Here is a 17,941-nt window from a genome sequence, read left to right as displayed (position 1 = left end):
GCGCTTTTAGTCTGAATATTATGATTTATCTTTTCTGTCCTGAAATCTGCACAACCTCTGGTCCCAAGCTTTGTGAATTTCTGGACTTCTACAGTAATACATTTTGGATTTACCTGGGAATCGAATCATACAAGTGCTCAACAGTGTTCAGAGGAATATTGCACCATTCTTCGCGGAGATACTGTAAAAGTTATGGGAGAGATGCTGGTGGAGGATATCAATTCTAGATCGAGCAATCTAAAACAGACCACAGCAGTTCCATTATTTTGAGGTCAGGGACTGTGCAGACCATGACAGGTGTTTTACTCCATCCTCATGTTCATCAAACCATGATCGGACAAATCTCGCTGCATGAATAGGAGCATTATCATCCTGAAAAATTCCATCTCCTGCAGGAAAAAAAAAGTTTGCATCATAGCATGGACCTGGTTAACTAAAACTTCTCTATACTTCTTCCCAGTGATCCTTTCTTGCAGTATTACTATTGGGCCAGCAGAAAACCACGACACAGTTGTGCATACCATGACGGATCCACCTCCATATTAAACAGCTGGAAGTAAACAATCACGATTATACACTTGTGCAGGTTTTCTCCAAACATGCAAGTGATGACCGCCTTCTGATCTCCTTTTGGTATGCCAACGGAATCAAGAAGATTCACAAAGTCCGGGATTTTATTAATGAGCATCACATGGACCTCTTCCTCATTCAGGAGACACATCTGGTTGAGGGACTTAGTGCGAACATCGCGAATTATTACTGCTACCGCAATGATAGAGCGAACTGCATCAGTGACACTGTTCGTGCTAGTGGCGGTACTAGCATTTATGTAAAACGCTCTCTAAAACATTCTAGAATTCCCACGCCACCACTGGAGGCTCTAGAAGCGACTATTATTCAAATTCATATTCCAAATTGCCCCCCCCCCATAGTAATAGCGTCCTGTTATATACCTCCAAGACAGGAACCTGCATTTATCTCTGATCTCAGAAAACTCAGTGGTGCTTCTAATAACCTGATTATCGCAAGAGATTTAAATGCCCGTCATAGAAGTTAGGATTGTGTCACTGCCAACAACTATGGCAATAAACTTCAAATTTGGGCTCAGGACGCCCATATCCAAACTATTGCGCCGAACCCACCTACCCACTTTCAGTTTCCTGGGGGTATAGGTGCTCCTTCAATTATACATTTGGCTCTTTTCAAAAATATTCCAGTAGATTACTCGATCGAAGTGATCCCGGAATAGTCCTCTGACCATTATCCGGTTCACCTCACCCTTAAAACAACCAAAATCAATCAAAATTTACTGATGCAAGTCTCCACAAATTGGGACAACATTCGGTTTGTTTTGGAAAATGGTATTTTCCCCCTATCAACATTAACGATAATCAGGACGTTGATTTAGCCATTAACAGGCTCAACCAAACCCTAGGAAGTGCATTTACAGCTGCTTCCAAACCTAAATTCAGGTATAATCATCACAAATTACCTGACTTCATTAAAGAGAAAATTAAAAACAAAAACCGTCTTCGCAGAGATTGGCAGAATACACATCTTGAAAGCTTTCGAGGTCAACTGCGAAGACTCCAGAATGAGATCAAGTCTGATATTAAGAAATACGTAGACGAAAAATACTCAAATAATCTAATAAATAAAGACTTCAAACAATAGCCTTTGGAAAGCTAGCACTCAGCTACGCAAAGCTAAACACGACATTCCCCCCCTAATGGGCACGGTCAATGACCGGATGGCATTAACAGACACCGAGAAGGCTGAACGCATAGCGGACAGCCTCCAAACTCAATTTTCACCTAACACCGAACTCATGTTCGATACCTGTGCTGAGCATACGCATGAAGTCCAACACCAAGTTGAAGAGTTTCTCTCCTCAGATACTCACTCTGAGGAACCCATTACTATAGCAATGTCAGAAATTTCTGTTATTATCAGAAATCTCAAACCTGGAAAAGCTCCTGGCGTGGATAGGATTTCTAATCGCATGATTAAAAATTTACCAGTCAAATTCATATTTTACCTAGCAGTTTTGATTACTTCTATGCTAAGGTTAAAATATTTTCCTGACAGCTGGAAGAATGCTTATGTCATTCCTATACTAAAACCAGGAATGGACTCAAAGGTCCCTCAAAATTATAGACCGATCAGCCTCCTGTCTTCACTTAGTAAAATCTACGAAGCTATACTGCTTAGATTCCTGAATGATTTCTGCCAAAGACGAAATATTATTATTTCTCAACAATTCGGTTTTCGTGCTAAACACTCAACTCAGATCCAGCTACTGAGGGTAGTTGAAATCATTCACACAGGATCTCGCAGTGGAAAGCCCACAGCTATCGTTTATTTAGACGTAGTAAAGGCTTTCGACAGGTGTTGGCATATCGGAATTTTATTCAAGCTACATGCGACTTGGAATTTCGGCAAATTTTGTGCACTTAATGCACTCTTACCTCAATAATCGTTCCTTTTCTGTTAAGGTTAAATTTTCTGTCTTTTCTCCTCGTCCTATCTGGGCCGGCGTACCACAGGGAGGGCTAATTAGTCCTTTTCTCTTCAATTTGTATGTAAATGACATACCACAATCACCTAGTGTCAACCTAGCACTTTATGCAGACGACACAGCCATCATTTCACAGCACTCAACACTGCATCTCACTCTCAATCACCTCCAACAGTATTTGTCAGACTTGGGAGTCCTGGCTTATTACCTGGAAAATCAAAATTAATGTCGCCAAAAGTGCCACCACAGTTTTCTTTTCCAGAAAGAGGAAGTCAACTCCAACCACTCAGGTTGTTTGATGAAAACGTACCCTGAGTGGATTCATATATCTTGGAGTACATCTAGATGCGAAGCTGCTCTGGAATACACACATCAACTATGCCATCTCCAAAGCAAGAAACTCTCGGAACCAGCTAATGTCACTTATCAACAGAACCAGCAACCTCTCTCTCTCAGCAATAAGATTCTCCTCTACAAAAAACACCATCCTTCCTATCCTGACGTACGCAGCCGTTGTCTGGTCCACAGCAGCTAACAGTCATCTAAAGAAAATTCAAGTATTCCAGAGCATCACGCTTAGTATCCTCACTAATGCTCATTATTTCGTCCGTAATGAGGTGCTACATAACAATCTCCAAATTTTACCCCTTGATGCCTTTTTTCAGCAAAATTCGGCCAAGTTTTTCAATAGATTATATCACAGATTGAGTGCATTCACTTCCCGCATATGAACCAGCAGAACCGAGCTCTGCTAAGCGACCTAGGAGTGTTCTTGATAGAACATTTAACATCTTCCCTACAAAGCTTAAGCGGAGGTGTTTACTTGACTAGGAATTCTCTCTGAATTAAATTTCACTAGCACTTTACGGGCCAAACCCGGCGATCCTTAATTATTTCTACTCACGCGCAGGACCTAATCCGGCCTTGTTCAACTGGCATCGTATATCCATGCTGCTAACATTATTTTGCTCCTCCATTTGCCAAGACGTCTCCTTTTCACAAAACACGGTCCAGACTTGTTTTTTACATGGGGAAATAATCTTAACTTGTAATCTTAACTTTTATCTTATTCAAAAAATTTAATCTTAAATACTTAACTTATCTAATTTATTATTTAATATTTTTACCTTAAATTAACTTATTCCAGCTTAAAGTCTAACTTTAAAACTTATCAGTAACTCTTTTTATCTAAAAAGTTAAGTCCTTGTTAGAAAGAAGTTCTCTCTTCAGCCTTACAGGGACGGTGGACTTTAAAATAACTAAAAGTCAACCAAAATATTGAATTTTTTTTCATAATATTCCATATACATAACTGCATCGTATGCAAAAAACCGAGTTAAAATATTCCAATTTTTAAAGAAGTTACAAGCATTTAAAATCTGTAAGACTTAAATATTGCCCTTTAAATTTAAGAGAAAATATTAAAAAAAATGTATTTCAACAGTTTTTTTACTGATGTTATAATTTATATATCTAGAAATGACAGTATTGACAACTATTAATGAATTGACTTGTAAACAGGAGGAACAGACAGGAGGAAACAAACTCGTTTTCCCTACTCGTTACAAAAAAGCGTTGTCAACGTCGCTTGAACCAAAGCAAAAAGAGAAGTTTACCTGCTTGGATAAAAACAGAAATAGTGAAAAATATTGTAAAGCATTAAAAGATAATGTAAATGTAACAAATGAAAGTAAAACATATGATGCGAGTGAATTTTAAAGGTTTCATTGGATATAATGCATAAATTGTTTCTACCTCTAATTTTGAATCACATACCAATTTGCGATATGTTTATTTTTCTCATATTTAATATTATGATATTAAAAATAGTTAAATGATACGAAAATGTTATCTATTCATATCTAAAGTTAATTTGTTCTTTCTCATGACCATGTATTAAAGGTAAGTTTGAAGAAAAACTTTAAATTCGGTTTTCTCAAAACAAATTTTTCCGCAGTTTGTATGTCTTGAAAATGCTCCATGCGTCTCATTTTTTTTTTTTTTGTTAAAAATGAATGATATTTGGAAGAAACTATCTTGTTATATGTTACAGTAGATCTATGTATGCATTTTTGGATATGAGGTTATTAAGAAGTTTAAACTTGTGATAATGGTTAACAAAAGGTGACATTTTTCCGAAAACCGGGTTTAAGTTCAAAAAAATTCTTTTTAAAAATTTCTGATCCATCATATTCAATAACGGATACACAAAAACTTTTGTTAAGTCTTTATAACTAAAAGGAAAAATTAGGAAAAAATATTGAAAATTAGCGTGCAAGGAGCATTTTAAATCTTTAATTAAAATAATTAATGATTTGTTTAAAATTTTTTTAATTTAAAGTAAATTGAAAGTTTGAACATATATTTTATAAACTGATGTTATAATACATATATGTGTAAAATTTCTTCTTGAAAGCACAAAAACTAAAAAAAACTAATTTTTCAAGTCCACCGTCCCCTTAAGCGCTTTGAAAGAACTTCGCTTATCGCTCCCTGCAGAATCAGTTGACTTCGTTCCCCTCAACTTCTCCTTGCGCTCTTATTTCTCCTCTCAATACCAGTTCTTTAGGTAGCTCAACCCCTCTTCCCCCCGCCGACCATACCAAGGCATTAGCGAACATCGTGGCTCTTCGATTTGCCACGAGAACCTTTCCCGGGGCTTGAAGGATTCGTTTCCTGTCCCATGCTCTTTCGACCTGTTTCGATTCCATTTACGCACGCCTCAACTACCTCTTTCTCTTTTAAATTTGCTGCGGCGGGAGGTCTTTGACCCCTACCTAGGCGAAGTTGAAAGCTGAAAGAAGTTTTCGTCCCTTTGTGTGGACTTCTTATTCATCCCTTGTACCTTTAAACCCTTAACGGTTCTCGTTCCTTTTACTCTAGCCATGCTTTGTCTTAATTATTCAGTCATTCTTAACAAAGTTGTGGAGGTAATTGCAATTATTTGCAAAGGTACTCTGGAAGCCATCGCCTTGGTCCCTTGGTCCAAACATGCACCCATCCTGTTGTATGGAAAAGTGTGAAAAATGATTCATCTGGCCATATAACTGGCTTTCATTTATCAAGCGTCCACGTTTTGTGATTGTGGCACCACTGTAGATGATGTCTATCATTAACATGTGTGACAAGTGGCTTGGGAATTGCTGCTCTGCCGTAAATATTCTGTTTATTAAGGTGCCTCCTAACTGTAATTATTGACACTGGAGAATACAGATGCTGATTGAGTTCTACAGTCACTTTGGCCACAGCTGTTTTCTTTTTTAGACATTACACTCCGCTTCAATACTCGTTGGTCTCTTTCACTCAGCTTCTCCTTCATCTTCTTTTGTGCTTTGCCGAGCTTGTCTTGCCATGCTATGTGTATGCAGTCATGACTTTAGACACTGTACCTCTAGAAATACCTAATAGCTCGGATGTTTCAGTCACATTTGTTCCAGCTAATCAGGCTCCTATAATTTAGCCTCTTTGAAACTCTGTGAGGTCTGGCATTTTACACTTCTGATGAAAATTCAAGATGTATACAACTTCAGTAAAGCTACCTCATACTACTATGATTATTATATTAATTCTATTATTCTTATATTAAAAAGCACTGGTAACTAGGATTATATTTTATTGCTTACGAAATGCATACTTAATTGTTGCTTTTATTCACAGGTGTTTCCGTTAATTTGATAACCACCTGCATATGTAGGTGTTTAACATATAAGTTGTTAGCAAATAAAATGAACTCTATAATTTTAGACTGGAAATTTATTCTTCCATTCACTTGGCTTTTCTATTGTGAATTGCAAATTTTATATGCCGAATCATCAAGAATTTTTACATGCACAGAATTTGGCATTTCCCAAGCTTTCTGAACAGTTGAGCTTTCACTGTACTACATTCAGACACTATAATTTTTATGTTATGCTTATACTGTATTCCTTATTATTTTTGAATGACAATTAAATTACCTTTGAATTCTCAAAATTAATTTACTTTTAATTGCAGTAACAGCTCGACCCCAGTTCAAGCAAATAAAATATTTTAAAATTTTAGAAAAATTTTTCCCTGGAAAAATCTAGTAAATGAGAAATTTGTAATAATATTTATAAATGAGAGATTTATAGAGCTTGTAATAAAATGAACACATATACATTGTCACCAAACAGTTTGATTTAGCATTAGTAATGGATAAGCATGACACCACAACACAATCATAAGAAAGTCGCTTTGGTTAACACAAATTTGATTAATTCTTGATAAGCCGGTTCATTTTTTGTAAAGAAGGATTAGCTAACAAGCAGGCTAATTACTTGAATAACAGTAATAAATGCAAGAGCTAACAAAGAAAATAAAAGGTATTGGTAAACATACATATTAGCATTACAAACATCTTTCATTTATGATAATAATATCATAAATTAAATAATTATAAAGCATACAAATTATATTTTTAATAAATTGCATCAATAATAGTCAAGATGTCTGAACTAGACTGGAAAATTTAATAGAGTGCAAAAAAATTATTCCATATCAAAGTGTGTTACAGTGTGCTAGAAAATAGTTTTCATTAATTAAAGCAATTGTGTAAATGTTTGCAGAAATTAATAGTTAAATTTAAAATAAAAAGCTTAGCATGAAATCTATTATAACAACATTACTATGCATTTGGATCACTGACGTATAAATTGTAAATAAATTTAAAATATTACGCTAAGAAGTTTTTCTAAAATTTATCTAGAAGAAAAGAATTAGATAAACAGTACTGCAAATTAATATAATCAATCAGGCCTCTCAATAAATAAAAGCTTATTTTTTTAACCAAAAACTAAAAATTAGGATGCAAAAGTTTGTGTAATATACTTGGAAATACCTGAACATATAATTAGTTAGAAACATACAATTAAATTAATAACAAGCTAATTAACAGTAACATTAAGCTTAATTTCATCCAATCTAAAACAAGCAATCGATCAGGAGCTCCGTATAACTGAAGTTTTAATCCTATTTTACGTAGATTTGCGTATAAAATAAAAGTTGCACTTGTGAAACAAGTGAATAATGTACTAATAGTCAACAGGAATTAAAACACAGTGGTTAAAAATATAACTTCTTGTCAGAAGGTATGCAAAGTTGCCATGGCTAGAGAAATTGAATGATTATAGAAAACTCATAAAGTTAAGCGCTACATTGTGAAAAGAAAATTCTGGAATAAACATGTTAAGAAAATTAGATTGAGAAATAATCTTTAATTTATTGATATCCATATAAACTCTATGCTTTTGGGAAAATGTTACATAAAATTTGCACCGAGGTATCAATCACCGAAACTGAGTTCATTAATTTTTGTCCTTATTTTTTCTTATTAGAGGGATTTGTAAAAAGATATGCTAAGGTAAAGGTGAAAATTTTTGCAATATTTTTAAAAAATAAATTTAAAAAGTATTTTTACTTCATGAACTGCAATTTTTACGCTACATTTTTATACAGTAAATAAGTACAAAAAAAAAAAGAAAAAAAAAGAAAAAAAAAGAAAGAGCTGGGGGATCACTGGGACTAGAAACTCAGGTCGAACTACCAATGTTTAGTGACTTTTCCACAAGACCTTTTGAAATTAGGCTGAACAATATATTAAAGAAAATTGAAGATACAGCACACGTAAGAACAAAAGTGGGCTGAATTAGAGATTTACATGTTTGGTGAATGAGTTAAACTTACCTGTATGCCATTATGAAATATCAGGGATGTAGCATAAAAGCATGAGTGAAGAAGGCAATGGCAATCTAAATCATTGTAATCTAAATGTACAGGGTGTCCGAAAAGTCTTTCTCTGATTATATAAATTGATAACTCGGGCTAGAAGTAAGATACAAATATGAAACTTGTGTCGAATTGTTTACAAACTATCAAAGTTTTTTTCCTGTTTTAGGTTCGCAGTACGTAAGTAGTGGATGAGGTGCAGTGCCCAAGAAGCCATGTTAACCACAGTCGTTGAATCGATCCCTCCAGTGATGTTGGCTAATGTGTGGACGGAAATTGAATATCGCCTAGATGTGCTACGTGCTACCAAGGTTGCTCATGTGGAAGTTTACTGATGTGTGAAAAAAACTTTGATAGTTTGTAAACAATTAGACACCAGTTTCATATTTGTATCTTACTTCTAGCCTCAGTTATCAACTTATGTAATCAGGGAAAGACTTTTCGGACACCCTGTATATCATTATCAGTATCTGCTATTAATTTCAATACTGCTGAAAAAATTATAAATGAATTATATTATACATCACATGAACTCGTTGCATTATAAATTACAACAGTTAGAAATATTTTTAGCGACCATCTTTGTTAACAAGTAATTTCAAGTAATTAATTTTACAAATAATTCAGCCTGAAAGTAGGTTGGAAAATAAGCTACATGCTGAAGATTAAGCTTTGACAAGGTGTTAGAAACATCCTCTGTTAACTAGAGTTGTGATGCAAGAATTTGTAAAAATTATCATTTAAATATAAATTGGCATAAATACAATACAAAGTATATAAATTCTACATACATGAAAACTTGAGTACAGTGCAACAATATGTGAAAAAGAAATGGATTAAAAGGAACTGAAAATCCCAGGATATGAATATAAGGGAGTTTATTTATTTATTTATTTATTTTGTTAATTATGAAAATTCTGCCGATGCTCATAATTATTAATTAAATGTGTATTAGAAATTAAATGTATGCCAAAGTACATCAGGTGGAAAACAGAATAAATATTTAAACGTTTCTAGTATTAAAATATAGAATTTGTAACAAAGTTAAATAACCTTACAATAACTTCAATGACTAAAAATGGAAAGCTTAATACGGGAATATATTGCAATACTATTAGTGTGAATTTAGAACGACTTAAGAAGTCCAATTTTTAGATTTAATAAAGATAATGTTTATAATTAAATTAGAACTGTTTACTTAAATGGTAAATTTGAAAGTTAAAACCATTCTGCTATCTAAGAAGATTTGTTAATATTTATCTAGACAAGAAACTTATTTAAGGTGAGCTACAAATCCGATATTTGATACGTTGATTATGTATCAGTTTTGGATATGTCATTAATCTTTCAATTTTATTATTCAAAACTGATATATATATTATCAGCGACTAAAATCTACAACTTGGAAAGTTTTTAAATCTTACAGAGAATAAAAAAGATCTGGCTCATCATTCCTTTAAGGATCACAAAACTTTAAAATGAGTGTAAAAGAAATTTATTTTTTAGCCCACACCAGACTTTAAATTAATATTTGTTTTACATGCACAATTTTTAAAATATTGAAAAATGAAAATAAAGGCTTGCAGTCTCAATAGAATGTCCCATTAACGGTAATAAACGACTTTTTGTAGCACCCAATCTTCTTGGAAAGAAATGAGGGGGCAGGAAACGTTGCGCAGTTCGTGGATTAGAAAAGAGGGGGACGGGGATTTTCGATGAAATTTGGCGCAGTTTGTACCCTACCCGTTTGGCATTCAAACAAGATTCACATGATTAGCTTAGCCTTTTTTGTATCATTATTATTTTTTATTGTTTATTTACCCTTAAAATAGCAATAATAATTGTTTTTAATATTAAAAATATTATACCAATTGAACCTTCAACTGCAGACATGAGGAATTTGCAACAAAAGGACTAGGCAAGGCTTTTAACATGATAGACATAATGTAAGCAAAACTAGAAAGTATAATAGGAACACTGTGTGATTAAAAAATGTTAGTAGCCATATCCATTCTGATATATCCAGCTATAAGGCCATCTACAATGACAGAAAGTATAAAACTACATAATCTACTCTAGACAGAGATGCTACTTACAACAACAATCAAGATAATACTAAGAGTACTGCAACTACCTTCAACACTGAGAGGAGTACAAGTTGCCACAGAATTTCTCCGCACAACCATCTACCTACAGCACCAATTCTGTCACAACAGAGCTAAATTAGCCATCACAGGGCATATATTTATTTGGAAATAGTTATTTCACTATGTTCTTTTAGTCGCTGGTTAAATTTTCATAGTTTATAGCTAAGTAAATATTGCTACACAATGTTTCATTTATAAATTCATCTTAATTACAAATTCAGCATATGTGCAATTTGAGTTACATAAAGGTTTATAGAATGCAATACCTAACATACCTTAGGGAGTTCAATGCACATCACGACTGGATATTTATTAGAAAATGCAAAGTTAATTTTTTAAAATTTAAAATGCAAAATTGATTTTTTTGCAATGTTGTAATTTTTATTCAGTAATTATTTGTAAGTGGGTGACAACAGCAGTATTTCTAAGTGAAACTGGTTCATAAAAACATATACAGTAAAAGTATGCTTTTGCATATATCTATAAATTTTTACCATGGCAGCAGAACAAATCATGATCTGATTTAAATGAATGATTAAAGAAGCTCTCAAGTGGCTGCATATTGATCTTCTTCCACAAATTCTTGCAGACGAGCCTCATCAACATCAGTAAGCTGACCAAAGTGCTCTGCTTCTTCAATGTCATAGTTCTTGGTTTTCAGTTTTCGGTACCAAACCTTCACAGTGTCATATGATACAACATTAGTACCTAAAGCTGTACGGCAGATGCTATTTGCACCAACATTAACCACGCATGCGCATTGAGTTGTCAGATCTGTCATTTGAACCCAATCGAAAAGAACGGATTCTACGTACGTGAACTACCTGTAGTGAATCTTTTTTAAAAAAGAGGCGCGTTAATACCTTGGCGCAATTTATCATTTTTTAGCGTTGGCGACTTTCAAAAGTTTTGAAAGGAAAATGGGTTCCTTTTCTTATAAAAAGAAGGAACACATTTCCTTTTATTAAAGTATATATAAAAAAGGGCAGATTTTTATGTTCGCAATATTTATCGTTTTCCTGAACGGTTTGAATATTTTGAATGACTGATTTGGGGGGGGGGCAGACAAAATCTTGTTTACATTTTTTGTACTTCTTAGAATACATTTAGCTTCAAAGATGTGTTTTGCGCAATCAAGACTTTAATTCATTCTTCTTTGAAAATTTTCCCCTGAGAAAAGATAATAAAAATTAGACAGAGGATTTCTGTGTAGAAACTGTAGACAGGAAATAAGTTAGTAACAATTCTGTATGCCTGTGTATTTTTTTTTTTATGAAAATACTTGGCATTTTCAAGACACAAAAAGTAGTTAAAAAAACTTTGAAATATTAGTACAAACACATTAATAAATTAAACTGAAATAAATAATGGGATGTAATTTAAAAGACAGAAATAATTTAATGTAAGAGATTTAGATTTAAAAATTTGCACACACAAATGATTTATCAGATTTTATAAGGTTTTATTTCATAAATAACTTCGATTTTGAAATATGCCAATTGAACCTATAAACATGTGTGGATACTGAAAAAGTGATGAATGTATAAGAATATTATAATTTTCAGTAAGTTTTCTTATTGAACTATAAATTCTGACAGTCCTATGCTATAGCACTAGGGTCTAAGTTTACATAAAAATTTCTTTGTTAAATAAAAGAATTTAAGTAATTTCTGTAGCTTTTTTGTCAATACATTAAGGATTTTTTAACTAATTACACATCCTCGCTTGCAATTAGAACCATCATTAAATCCCTATTTTATCTAATAATTTCCTGAACATTATCATGTATATAGACTGAACTCATCTTTGTAACTGATAATTACTACTCGCAAATTATTCTCTTGCCGGTGAACTATTAACAACCTTTTCTATTGCTGAGTTAGAGTTAACAGCCTTTGCTCTGGTCACCGCCTGCGTTACGGAAATCGGCATAAAATGCTGGTTTCTGGGCTGACTGTGCGCATGCGCGAACGTAGGTGGTGTGAATAGCCTCTTGGCTATTCGCACCGTCGGTACGATTAGCCACTACGAAACTGTACACATGATTTTGTGACATTCTGTAGCTGACTTTTGCAACAGAACTGGAGGTAAATGATGGTTCTAATCTATTAGCGGGATAGTTCCATTTTAGACCCCGTGTACTTAATAATAATGATACTTTTTTTTACAAATTACATAACACAATGTTCTAAAGGAAATCTCTTTCTTTCAAATGCCAAAAATCGTTTGACAAAAAAAAAAAAAAAAAAAAAAAAAGATTAAACATGTTAATGTTAACTGTTTGTGCAGACGATACTTGTGGTGGCAGGAAACTTTCATTAAAACCCAATATTAATATAATTTTGTAACTTCAGACAAGAATACAGAAGATATGATTAAAAATATGTTTACCATTGGGGAAAAAGGAAGTTTTAATATGTTTGAGAATTACTTAGCACATTAGACACTACATAATTTAACGTAGTGTCTAATGTGCTAAGTAATTCTAAGTAATTATTTTAGTTCAGTAAAAGGGCATAAACTATTAAAATGCTATTTTGATTTAACTTTCTGAATTTAATAGAAGAAATTAACAGGTTCACTGTCAACCACAAGAATATTCATAATTGGCAGACTGAATTTGCTTGTCAACTACGAGTATGCATCTCGTAGCTATGTGTATTCTTGGTGCATGCAAACAGATGCACCATATCAACTTTGGCAGCGAATGTGTTAAGCTAAGTTGGGTTAAGATGCTAAGCTAAGTTAAGCCTAAGACTAAGCTAAGTTAAGCCTAAGATGGCATTGAGAGTTAATTTTTATTTATGTATTGTTTATTAGTGAGTAACAATATTTCTGAATGTTCTGCTTCTCTGTTATGCAAAGTGGTGTTTTGGTTTTAGGTTCTGTAATGTAATGCTGTAAATAAAATACCTAAAGTAAAAATATACTTTCCACATATATATAATTCTCACCTATTAAAATTACAGAAACATTAAACAATTTTCAAAAAGAAAACCAGTTTAACATCAGCATTTATTTAAGCAAATATTCAAGTGACAAAGAAGCCAGTGTGCTTGCAATTCACTCCTTTAAAAGTTGAACTATTTTTAACTTCACTTCTAAATTGGTACTATTCATATCAAAGTTTTATTAATTACTGAAGTACTACTAAAACATTTCATCATTTTTTTTTTTTTTTTTTTTTTTTTAATATCCAATAGCTTAGGTGCAGGATGAAGAATACTACACTTTAACAGTTTCCTTATTAAGTTTTAACCCTCTTAAATCCTATTTTGATACTATTTCAACCTTTCTACTTTTATCCTCTGTTCAAAAATTTACTTTCTGAATAGAAAATGTTGGCTTTCATCAATTAAAAATAATTTAGTTGATGTACCCCTTACTGCTCTCACCTGCCATTTCTTATATTTACCAATCACCTCCTTTTCACAATGTATTCTACAATTACAGAAAACTGGATTTCAGGCACATGCAAAATATGTTTATCTGAAATTTTATTGTTTTTAAAAATATACTGATCATTTTTAGTTTCATTTACCTTTAGAGTAATGGAATTATGGTTCCATGACATAAAAGATGGGAGAATGCAAGAAATGCATAATTAAGATTAATTATACATGCTTTAAAACAAGTACAGTCAAAAGTCGTTAATTCGGACACCCATAATCCGGAATGATCTATAATCTGGACCTCAAAGCTAAAAACTTTCTGCGCATGCGCCGCGTTGGCACATGCGTTTTACGCGTGCGCGTAAGACCTTGACTACTGCGCATATGCATGTGCGCAAGAGCAGAATACGTTTTCGCCTGCGCGTTTAATGTATAACGGACGGTGTAAGCTAAAATTATCTAATTATCTATTTCAGTTAATGTTAATGATTGCGTTGTTCCTTAATCTTCGAATTGGATCGCGCTTATTATTTTTTGCAGACTGTAAGAGCAATTTTATAAAAGTAAACTTGAACTTTCGATTATGTCAAATAGATTTTCCGATGCTGGAACTTCCAAAGGATCTACAAAACGAAAGTATGTTTCGATGTCCAACAAACAAAAAGTGGAATTGCTGCTAAAAATGCATAAAGACATGAAGAATGTGACAGAGAGGTTAGTGAAAACGAAAAAATTTCGATTGACAAGTTAGTCGGTATTCTCGGCACAGCAATTAACGGGACTTGAACAGCGGAACTTTGTAACTGAACAAGGAATTATGTCTGTTTATAGAATTAAAGAGAAAGTATTGTCACATAAAACGAAGCAACTTAAACAACTTACATTGAAAGAAATGTTTAATAAAGTAAATAAATATTAAGCTTTCTTTTTTTTTTTTTTTTGTAAATTTTGATACCCTTTAGATTGTAATTGTTCTTTATTTCATAAATTACGGTTTCATATTTTTAATTTTAGAATTTCTGCATGCCATCTTACGAAATTTAAACTGATGATCTATAATCCGGAAAAATCGATAATCCGAAATCGCCGAAGTCCCGATGAGTCCGGATTAACGACTTTTGACTGCATTGCAAGTCTTCTCCAAGATGACCTCCCATGGCTCCAAAGGATTTGAATCTTCTGTGGTTGCGACTGTCTTACAGAGATGATCTTCCGAAACAGAACTTTTATGAACATAAACTTTTATTTACGTTTATCACTACCAGTAGTTACTATGAAAGAATAGGCTATAATTTTCTTTCTTATAGTTAATATAATTATGTAATTTCCTTCAAATTTAAATAAATGACTAATTGTTCTAATAGCATTCTGCTCTAGGAGAGATTTTAAGTGCAATATAATATTTTTTTAAAATTAACCATCAGTTTTTTGTTTTTTTTTTCAATATATTACCAGCTCCATTCAAATTTAAGTTCTGACTATAGCTTTGGTTTCTTCTCTAAAAAGAACCAGCTGAGCTTTTAAGCAAATTATTTCATAGCTGTTTTCATTTTTCATCAATAGAGGGCACCAATAGCTTGACTCGCACTGGCTTCTTGTTCTTCGTTTGCACTTCTGCAGCTAAAGAAGGGGATTCTATATTCAAACCTTCACAATTAGTCCTGCAAATTTATGAATATTACAGTGATTCTTGTTGCCTTAACTTCTCCAATAATCATCATTTGGCATGTTATTTTAGCTCAAATTTAATTATACTACTTAGATAATACAGCAGAAAATTATCTAAAATTAATTCATTAAGGAGAGGAATACAGGATGTTTATAAATGAATGGTGTGGCTTTACAAATTAATAATAAATTAATGTATTACCTTACCCATATAAAACCTACACCATAAGCATGGGCAACTGTTCAAGTTTCTCATGTGCTACCTGCTATTTGCTTGTTATGCTTACTGTGTAGTTGCAGTGTCAGTAACCAAGATGGCACCGAAACAGGAATAGGCTCTCTGTGTGCTCCATTTTGAGGTATACAGATCAGTGGTTTCAGTGCAGTGTGAGTTTCATACACACTTTGTGTGCGGTGTCCTGCGAGAAAGTATATGGCCCATCTTTCTTTGAACAAAAAACTGTGATTGATGACTTAAAAAAGTTCTAGACATACAGGATGTTACCCTAGTTGAACACCAATTATGATGATTACATTTTAAAACTGGATGGCTTACCCCATTTTCACAGGAATATACAAGAGCTTCTTAATCAGTGTCGAATGCTGGTTTGGACGTGCTAAGACAACAACCTTCTCCTCCAGCCACCCTGTTCGCCGGATTTAACACCATGATTTCTTTCTTTGGGGGTTACGTTAAAGACCAAGTTTACGTACCGCCAATACTCATATCCCTTGAGGAAGTTTGTGGTGGGATAAAACATGCAATGTAGACCGCCTAGGCAGACATGCTACACCAAATATTGGAAGAATTTGATAACTGTGTAGATGTGTGTTGTGTGATTAAGGCTACACATACAAAAGAATTGTGATTAATGGATCGAAAACTTGAACAGTTGTCGTTGCTTATGCTATAAGGTTTGCCCATATAAAATAATGCATCAATTCATCATTAATTTTTAAACCTGGACCATTCATTTATAAACACCCTGTGATTTTCTGCTTCAGAGGTATTTCATCTCAAAGAAACTGAATAAATCAATATTTTAATGGATTAAGCCAGTGTCTGAATATTGATAATTTCAAACTCAAATCTAGGGATTTCTGATATGAATCCTATCCCAAAACTTGCACTGGCGAGAAGATACCCTTAACTTCTTCAACTGGAATAAATTTATCACAGAGCCCTTTTTTTTTGGCATATGCCCTCAAAGTTAAAACCTTTCTAAGATGACCACCTTCTGACAGTGATCAATATTTCGAAGAACATAAAAAACATCACCTCTACAGAAGATCAAAATCATCTGGATCTGTGATGGTTATCTTACAGAAGGTGCACAATATTCTTCTATATCCATCTTACCAATGTTACAAATACAAGTAGAGCTTAATTACTAAAGTTAGGAATGCCAAGCCCTGTGGAAAACCATTAGAAATTGTGAACAAAAATAAGTACATGAAATAATAATTAATGAAACAATAAAAATTTAGCAATAAAATTTTTAGTTCAAAGATAAAGTCAATAACAGTTAAATTAAGTTGATGATAATTTACATTTTTTGGTACCCTGAATCAATTACTCAACAAAGTAAAAGAGCTCATTTTACCTGGGACTCCAGCTGAAATTACATTTTGCTCAAAAACTAAACATGAGTCAGAAGTTGAGTTTAAATTCTGACTAGAGATACGGTTTCTCTCAGCAACACATTACCTTCAAAATTTGTCCAATTAAGTTTCACTGCAGTGAGTTTCTATGAAAATCCAGCACTTATTATTTTCTAAATTTATCTTTATTGCAAATGAGTTATCTTCAGATATTAGAGCTCACTGCACATATCTGGTTTTGATAAACCCATAGTCATGTTTTAAGTTTAAAACAGAAGCACATGCAACTATGAAAGGGCAAATTTAAATAAATGACATCAGAATAAAACAATTTAGAACAATAATGAAAATGTCCCAGCAGCTGACTTTTTCAGAAAGGGGGTGAAACTGGAAAGATTACCTCAGTAGGGATCTTGATGAGAAAAAGAAGTAGCTGAATCAGCATGATTTTGAGTGAAGAGATAAAGGACATTTGAAATGACTCAAATGCCAATACTGACTTGCAAAGTACTACACTTACACATAATCCATTTATTTACCTTGATTTTGGACTTAAATTTACTATTTATGTTTTCACAACCTTTAACTGATGAGGATGATTTTAAAGAAAATGGCAGAGCAAAATATTAAAAAAAAATTATTGTTAATTATTGTCTCTAAAACGGAAATAAATTTCACAAACTAATGAAAGTTGCATGCCATTTGAAGGGTTAAAATAGTATTGAATGACAAAAGTTGATCTGGCATAAAACTCCCCTTTTCTTAACGCATTGGGTTATTCAGAAAGTTGTGTGTTTTTTTAATGATAAACACAAATAAAGCAGTATAAAAATCTAAGAAAATTTCATTGAATCACATACGCACCACTT

At 33.1% G+C, this 17,941-nt stretch overlaps 1 protein-coding gene across 3 annotated transcripts in view; it reads right to left on the bottom strand.

Moving 5' to 3' along the window:
• The window catches only part of LOC146993115 (beta-1,4-mannosyl-glycoprotein 4-beta-N-acetylglucosaminyltransferase-like), a 55,940-nt gene that overhangs the window by 4,997 nt on the left and 33,002 nt on the right, over nucleotides 1-17,941 (bottom strand). Inside the window, exon 1 of one of the 3 annotated variants that reach the window (XM_085808482.1) lies at nucleotides 16,750-16,774. The exons of 1 other annotated variant lie outside the window; for it this stretch is intronic. The gene's annotated coding sequence lies outside the window, so the exon portion shown is untranslated. Of the gene's footprint in view, nucleotides 1-113; nucleotides 331-16,749; nucleotides 16,775-17,941 lie in introns of those variants that run through there. One more of the 3 variants, XM_085808481.1, reaches the window with a different exon arrangement.

Source organism: Stegodyphus dumicola, chromosome X1 (genome assembly GCF_044657685.1).
Source record: "Stegodyphus dumicola isolate Sdum_Otavi_A_Nest chromosome X1, ASM4465768v1".
Taxonomy (NCBI): domain Eukaryota; kingdom Metazoa; phylum Arthropoda; class Arachnida; order Araneae; family Eresidae; genus Stegodyphus; species Stegodyphus dumicola.
Note: the sequence above shows the minus strand (reverse complement) of the source record. Positions and strands in the feature narration are given on the sequence as shown.